At 46.8% G+C, this 8,221-nt stretch overlaps 1 long non-coding RNA gene across 2 annotated transcripts; it reads right to left on the reverse strand.

Moving 5' to 3' along the window:
• Positions 1-918: 918 nt before the first annotated feature.
• LOC148218202 (uncharacterized) lies at positions 919-7,819 on the reverse strand. 2 transcript variants are annotated; one of them, XR_015800547.1, is made up of 3 exons: positions 7,776-7,819; positions 6,543-6,659; positions 919-3,530 (listed from the first exon to the last, which is right to left on the reverse strand). It is a non-coding gene; the product is annotated as an uncharacterized LOC148218202 (long non-coding RNA). The 2 variants fall into 2 exon arrangements; XR_015800548.1 differs by having other exon boundaries at positions 919-4,794.
• Positions 7,820-8,221: the final 402 nt, after the last annotated feature.

Raw genomic sequence — 8,221 nt, forward strand, 5'->3', positions numbered from 1 at the left:
AAAGGTCCGACTTTCCTCTGGGATCCAGTAGAAAGGTCTGCCCTCGGGTCCCAAACCCCAGTTTTTTATCTAGGTAGGAAAGGCTTGGCTCCTGCCCCTGGTTGGGGCATCTCCCAATGGGGTGATGTAATCTTATCAGTCACACAATAGGACTTAATGGCCCATTAACGGAATATATCTTCTGGAGGAAGGATGGGTTGTGAATAGATAACGATGATCATCCCCCCATCTTATCAGATGGCACATCAGCAGAGGATATCTCCCACAGAGATAAGGATCACCACCCCTCCCACATTTTAACAGATGGTGATAGAATACACATTTTTGCATTGTACCCCAGGACATGGTGACACCTGGCCACCATTGCCCGTGAGCACCGGGCCATGGCCCAGCACCTGCGTGACCATGCCCAGTGGGTGGCGAAGGCCAGGGCCAGTGCCGAGGCCACTGCGGCCACCAGCAAGGTCATCACAATGTCCAGGGGTGGCTGGACACGGTGACATGGCACCTGGGGTACTTGGTGAATGCTGTTAACCAGGACTTGGTGGTGACATGTAGGGGACACGGCGACAGGGGTTCCCCAGAGCTGGCCGGGCCCTCGGGGACATCGTGGTGGCCTTGGGGACATTGGTGGAGGGACACAAGGAGGTGATGCGAAAGCTGGAGGTGGCCGGGGATGCAGGCACAGGGTGGGGACATGGAAGTGGCACTGTCACCCCGAGGGACACTGGGAACCTTGGTGCCTTTGCCTTGGGGACATCGGGGCCACCCTGAGGTCGCCTGTCCTGTTTTGGGTCACTACGATGTCCCTGCAGTGTCCCCACGTGACCGCAGTTTGTCCCCCTGAATCGTTAAAAACCGGAATACTCACGGACAAAGGCGCTGTAACTAATTAAAGTTACAAAGTGGTGTGTTTATTCACCGGCACGGGAGTCACCTCCCAAAGGCGTGACCGCCCCGAACAAGGTTCTTCGCCCTCTATTTATTGCCCAAGATCTTACATACAATACATGTGCATAACCCCAGCACCTCCCATCCCCACCCCATATTAAAATGAGCCCATTCGTCCTTCACGCGTGCGCAGTTCTTCTCTTGAATTGGGTCGGTGGTCTCGAAATGGGTCAGTGGTCTCAATGGATGAAGTCAGGAGAGTCTTCATCAGGTCTCAGTGACCCTCTGGAACAATCCAAGGCCTCGTGCTTTGTGATTAACGGTTTATTATTTTATGTTCTTCTATACATAAATTCATAATAGCAGATAATTATACCAATTAGCTCTTGCCTAAGCATCCAGTAATTGTTAACTTAGCATTTACCTACCCAACTTACATCTTGGTGATGGGAACTACTTTTATCCTTAGCAAAAATCTTAACTTTTTAAAATCATCATTCATCCCCCACTCCTTCTTCAAATTTAGTAAATTATTTTACTAATAACAATGCTTTGTTTACTTTTCATGCTCTAGCAGTTCTGGTAGGAAAAGCTTCTGGCCACCCTGTAAAGGCATCTGTTAATAACAACAGGTATCAGTACCCCCCTCTCCTGGGTAGTTCTGAAAAATCTATTTGCCATTGCTGCCCAGGTCTATAGAATTTTTCTAATTTGTGTAGGCTTTGGTTTGGGTTTATTTTTAGGATTACTTTGGAGGCAAGGCTACATTGGCGAGTCGCCTGAATTACTGCGCTTTGTAAGTTTCTGGCGATGATTCAATTTTTCAAATAATTGCACAGAGCATCAATTCCCCAATGTGTTTTCTCATGTTCCTTTTTCACTAATAACTATAACATGTAAGAGGGGATCACAAGCCTTCCTTTTCCTCTGGAATAGCCCACCCCTCCTGATTATAACTTTCATTTTTTTCCCTAATGAGCTTTTTGTCCCTTTTATTGTATCTTGGCTTACCTTCAATAGAGATATGCCCATCTGGAATTAAAGCTGCCTCAATTGTTTTAATAATTACCTCACCTTTAGCTGCTTCTCTTGCCTTTCTGTCCGCCAGCTCATTTCCTTCTTCCAGTTCAGAGCTCACTTTTTGGTGTGCCTTGATGTGCATTATAGCTACCTTTTCAGGTAACTGAACTACATCTCATAGTTTTAGTACTTCTTGTGTGTGTTTAATATTTTCCTTGTGAGTTCAGCAGTCCTCTTTCTTTCTAAATAGCTCCGTGTGCATGAACCACCCCAAATGCACACCTTGAGTCTGTATAAATGTTAATTTATTTTCCTTTCACCAGCTCTAAGGCCTGGGTTAAGGTGATTATTTCAGCTTTTTGTGCAGGTGTTTGTTGGCAATGTTCCAGACTCTATTACCTCCCTGTTTGTGGTAACTGCATACCCAGCGTGTCTTTTTCCACTGATGATGTAGCTGCTCCCATCAGTGAACCAGGTCTCAGCGTCCTCGAGAGGGGTGTCCTGCAGATCCGGGTGAGTGCAGTAGGTGTCTGCAATGGTCTCCAGGCAGTCATGGATCACTGGTTCTCCCATACTCCTGCTAAGGAAAGAAGCTGGGTTCACAAGGTTAGTTACCACAATTCCAATATCATCTTGTTCTACCAGTATGGCCTGGTACTTCAGGAATCTCTGTGGGGAAAGCCAATGCCTCCCTTTCACCTCCAGGACTGCAGACACTGTGTGGGATACTAACAAAGTCATCTTCTGGCCCAGGGTGAATTTGTGTGACTCTTGGGTGTTCAGTGCTACTGCAGCAACAGCTCTGAGGCACCCTGGCCACCCCTTGGCTGCCGTGTCCTGCTGTTTGCAGAGGTAGGAGACTGCCCTCCAGTACAGGCCCAGGTCCTGTGCTGGTATTCCCAGAGCAATCCCTTGTTTTCATGAGCAAACAGAAAGAATGGTTTACTCACGTCTGGAAGTCCCAGGGCTGGAGCTGACATGAGTCCCTTTAGCTGGTCAGAGGCTCGTGATGCTTCTGTTGTCCCCTGAAGATCCCTGCTCCCTTCCCTGATTAAGGCACACAGGGATTTAACTAACAGTCCATAGTTATAAATCCACAGTCTGCACCACCCTGTCATGCCTAGAAAGGTTCTCAGTTCTTTCACTGTCTGGGGTTTCAGGGTTTGGCATATTGCTTCCTTATGGTCTTGCCCCAAGGCCCTTTTTCCTGCACTCACTTCATAGCCCAGGTAAATAAGTGTCTGCTTCACCATCTGGGCTTTCTTTTGGGATACCCAATACCCCTGCAGGCCCAAAAAGTTTAGGAGGCTTACTGTGCAATCCACACGTGCCTGCTGGGTCAGGGTGGCTATTGAGAGCTCATCCACGTACTGGATGACACATACATCCAGTATGCTTCACATACTGAAGCAGCTGTCCTTCTCCTGGTGGGGATTCCCAAGACTCCAAATCCATTGCCAGCTGCTCTCCAAATATGGTGGGGGAGTTCTTGAACCCCTGGGGTGGTACACACCATGTGAGCTGAGTTTTATGTCCAGTTTTGGAATTCTCCAATTCAAATGCAAAAATTTTCTGGCAGGCTTTGTGGAGAGGGAGGCAAAAGAAAGCATCCTTCAAATCTAAAAGGATAAACCAGGTTAGTTCAGGTGTTAAATGAGTTAACAAGGTGTAAGCGTTGGCAACCACTGGATATAAATCTTTTCTTATTAACAGCCCTTAAATCTTGTACTAACCTATATGATCCATCAGTCTTTTTCATGGGCAAAATAGGAGTATTAAAATCAGATTGACATCTTTTAATACTCTTATTTGCAAAAAGTTCTCAATGATTAGGCTGATCCCTTCTCTGTATTCCTTTTTCAAAGGACATTGTTTGACCCTTACTGATGGTTTTCCCTCTTTGAGCCTGATTTGCACTGGTAAAGCATTCTTTGCCCTCCCTGGTATTTTAGAGGCCCACACTCCAGGGAACACCTGATCCGTTATTTTCTTAATAAATTCCTTCTTCATTTTCAGCTTCAATTTCTCTGGTTACTAGCATTAAGTTTAACAACTCCATGTATTGTTGATCTTTTACCTCCAAACTAATTTTCCCATCTTTAAATATTTTTACTTCCAACTGCTCTAGCAGATCCCTGCCCTAAAGTGCAGATGGAGCTTTAGGCAAGTACAAAAATCAATGAATTCCCCCTCTAGGGTAGGGCCCTCTGGTCCCCTTCAATCCTCCTTTACCTGAGCCACCACCCCTTTTTCGGTCACCTTTTCTCTGTTTGTCACCCCTTCTTAGTTCTAGACACTGTTTTTTCCAGTGTCCAAATTTCTAGCAAAATGTTTTTTTCCTGGTCGAGGTGGTCCTTGTTTTGGGGCATCTTGCTCATGTTTCCCTTTTACATTTTCCTGTATTATTGATATTTATTTCTTCGTGCGTGGTTTACACCCCTGTTCCTGATTGCTGAAAACTCTCCACGCCTTGTCCAGCAAAGTCTCTAAGCCCCAGCTCGTTGGGCCCCAGATCTTCTGGAGCCTGATGTCACTTGTAGATTGCCCTAAAAACAAGTTTACCAACTGTTGTGTTCTGTCAGCGGATTCAGGATCCAGGGTGGTGTGTCAGTGCATTGCCTCTCACAACTGGTCTAGAAATTCAGAAGGGACCCTGTTTAATAGCATACAGGGCTGACCAGTTCATGGTTCTAGGAATTGCTCTCTCCAGCCCCTTCACTATCAATTCCTGGTATTTTGTTAGCTGTGCTGATTCCTCTGGCCTATTAGGGTTCCAGCCTGGATCCTGAAGGGGAAATAAATCCTTAACATCCTCCTGTGTTGTTCTGCAATCATCCTCGGCCAGATCTTTAGCCACCTTCAAAGCCAACTGCTTCTCTGAGTCTGTTAGAGAATCAAGCAGTAGCTGGAGGTCAGTCCAACCAGGCCTGTGCTGTCTAACCATAAACTTCATTCTCTTAGCACCACCCATTGGATCGCTCTGATAACTCTTAGCAATCTTTTCCCAGGAATCCAGATCCAATGCAGAAAAGGGAACTTTAACTGGCACTGTTGTTCCCTCAGAGGTTACTCTCTCCTTCAGAGGAGCCTCTCTAATTTGTTTTCAGGTCCTTGATGCTGTGGGACCCTGTGGGGAGGGCCCTTCCTCCTCACTGTCACTGGGGGTGACGGTGGGTACAGTCAGGTTGGCTCTCATGCTTTGGGAGTTGGTGGGAAATCCTGCTTTAATTCCTGTTCTCCCGAGGGAAGGTGATGCAGGGGATGAAGTGGGGATAGAGGCTGGAGTTGATGGCTACTCTGAATCTACTTTCTCTATCACCCCTCCCCTTTCCTGCCTTTTAGAGGGTGTTTTAAGCAATTCTTCTGTTTCTTTTTCCTGAGCTTCCGTAGTATATTCCTTGTCAGGATGTGTGCATCTTTGATTTATTGAACACTTACTGCAACATCTCCTGGATTTTCCCCTGTTAGCTTTATTATCTTTTTCCAGAGCCAACACTGAAGGGTCAGATGGTGGCCTAATCCCACAATCCCTTTGCCACTTGTAGTGATTCCAAAGGGTGGAAAACTTCAGGATAATAACCTCCTGCAATTTTTGTTCACGCCTAAGTAAAAGCATTAGCTGTAACAAAGTTTCATAGTCAGGCATCCCGGCTGGTGGCCATTTCACCCCTCCTCAAGTCTATAAAGTGGCCACCACTGCGGGCACAGCTTAACAAACTCTCTCTTGGTTTCTGTACCACCATGGCCCACCAGCTCTTTCCAACGTGTCAAAATACATCCCAAGGGGCTGTCTTTAGGAATCTCTCTGCTCTCACTCGCCCCCGTGCTCAGAGTTCCTCCTCTCTCAACGCCTTTTAATCTTGTCCCAACTCCGAAGCTTCACCTGGTGATAATCAGGTACAAAGGTACACTGAGCACACTCACCCCTAAGGATCTGTGCTGGTTTCTGTGGGGTTCCTGAAATCCCGTTTTCTAACAGCTCAAATATTCTATTGCTACCGTGTGCCTCCTGACCAGTGACCAATAAAATCCATATAACTATCTGGGTAGCCTTTTATTCCTTTCTGTGACAAAGATCGCAAATTCCATTTCTAGGCATCCTCCACTTGTGTACTTGCCAGACCCACAGTTCTCGACAAATTACACAACGAAACACAACCCACGGGTTACAGTCACAGCTCCCCCTTGGACAGGGAAGTTCCTTTGGCCTGGGATCCCCCTCCCCGAACCTTCTATTCCTAGGCATATAATTTTACCAGCAGGAGAGAAAGGGAATAAATAAAAGCAACTGAAGGAAAAGGGTTAACAGTGAAAGCAGCGAACCAAATCACTTAAGCTCTGCAATTATATAATCTTTGACACAAGATGGCTGTGTTGCCTAAAGAATGAAACCTTTCCACACAAAATGGCGATATCTTTCTAAAATACTCACAATGCGTACTACACAACTAAAAAAAAAAAGTTCCTTTTTATTCACCTCTAAAGGAATTAATGTATCACAACCAAACACTTCCAAACACTTCAATCACAACGCTTTTACAAAATGGCAAAATTCAAAACAAAAATTCGTTTTCTCCCCCTTCAAATTTCTGATCACAGTTCGCTGGCAAACCAAACCTCTCTCGTTGTACCTTGGGCTGAATATTCACAAAGCCACGCCGAAAATCCGGCAAACTTCGGCCAAGGCACAATTCCTCTGCGGGGGGAGGGTAGCTCTGAACTCACGTCGCTGCCTCTCCCCTCCGCACCTAGGGACCAACAACAATTGTCAGAATAGTGCCCCACACACTGGTGATTTTGAAGCCTCACAAACAACTAACTATATTTTCTCGCAGTTAAAACAGCCACAATTAAAACTTCGGGGTTGAACGGAAACCGAGAAATGTTGCTCAAAGCTGCAAACCCGCAGTACCGGGTACCGGGGTTACTCCCGACTGTGCCGGATGTAATTTCAAACCGCACCCGCACTGCTCGCTTCCTTTAAACACAACACAAACAGCTTAAACACAAAACTGCCGCTCTCACCCGGTAATACACCGTTCACAATCTCACTGCTTGCACACACACACAGCCAAAACTCACACACACAGCCAAAGCTCACACACACACAGCCAAAACTCACACACACACAGCCAAAGCTCTCACACACAGCCAAAACTCACACACACACAGCCAAAACTCACACACACACAGCCAAAACTCACACACACACAGCCAAAGCTCACACGCATCAACCAAAGCTCACACACACAGCCAAAGCTCACACACACACAGCCAAAGCTCACACACCACCCCAGCCCCCGCGATTCAAGTGTAATACAGGTGCTTTGGGTTCCTCCGCCCTCCCGGGTGTATCCCTTCTGCTAATCAGCCGCAAATCTCAAAATTCTTCCACAACCTACACATACATAAATTCAAAACACATACAATACTTTGCGAACATGCTCCCAAAACCACACAAACCAAAGTGCATACAGCACACCGCTAACCCACAGTCTAAGCACACAAAACAAGTTCCATCCACACGCTCAAGAACACACGCACATCTGGAGCACACAGACTGTGATCACCATATTCTGCAACCCAAAAATGGAGTCACCCACACACCACCACTCGTGACGGATCCCTCAAGCTAAAGCCCACCACGCTGCTTTTAAACCACAGATAGAACTGGAGCCACCACAGCTCCCGTACCACAGCCCTGCCATGAACGCTGTTATTGCCCTGCCCCAGCTCTGCCCACGCTGCCGGGCGAGCTCCGCTCCCCGCGGCCGCCACCGGCCCCGCTTCGGGACAAGAGTTCCTGGGGCTGTTACTGATCTCACCCGGAACACAAACCACTGCCAAATTCCACGGAAACTTACAAACAAATCCACTTCAGGCTTTTTCACTGCGCGCTTGACATCTCGCAGCATCTTATAAGTTTGCCTTTCTTAAAAGTGGTTATATTTAATTTTTAAACATACCTTTTTTGTCCGTATCTCCGGCAGATCTCGTTCTTTCCCCCGGGGTGCCAGCGAGGAAAAGGAGCCCTCTTCCTAGGAAGATCCCAGGTGGGCGCCCAAGAGGGATCCCGAACCTCGCTGGCCCTCGGCCAGAGAGAAGAGAGTCCTGCTGCGGTCACCAAATGATTTACCAAAATAAGAGTATTGGCCTATTACTGATACCCAACTGTGACGGACAAAAGACTCTTTAACAATTTAAAGTTAGAAAGTGTATGTTTATTCAGTGCTGGGCAGCAGCCTGAGGTAACCCTCCAATACACACTGCAAAATTACAGGTGATCACAGAGTCGATTTATTGACAAAAG

The sequence above is a fragment of the Sturnus vulgaris genome, unplaced genomic scaffold, assembly GCF_052056855.1.
Source record: "Sturnus vulgaris isolate bStuVul1 unplaced genomic scaffold, bStuVul1.hap1 Scaffold_194, whole genome shotgun sequence".
NCBI classification, from domain to species: Eukaryota; Metazoa; Chordata; class Aves; order Passeriformes; family Sturnidae; genus Sturnus; species Sturnus vulgaris.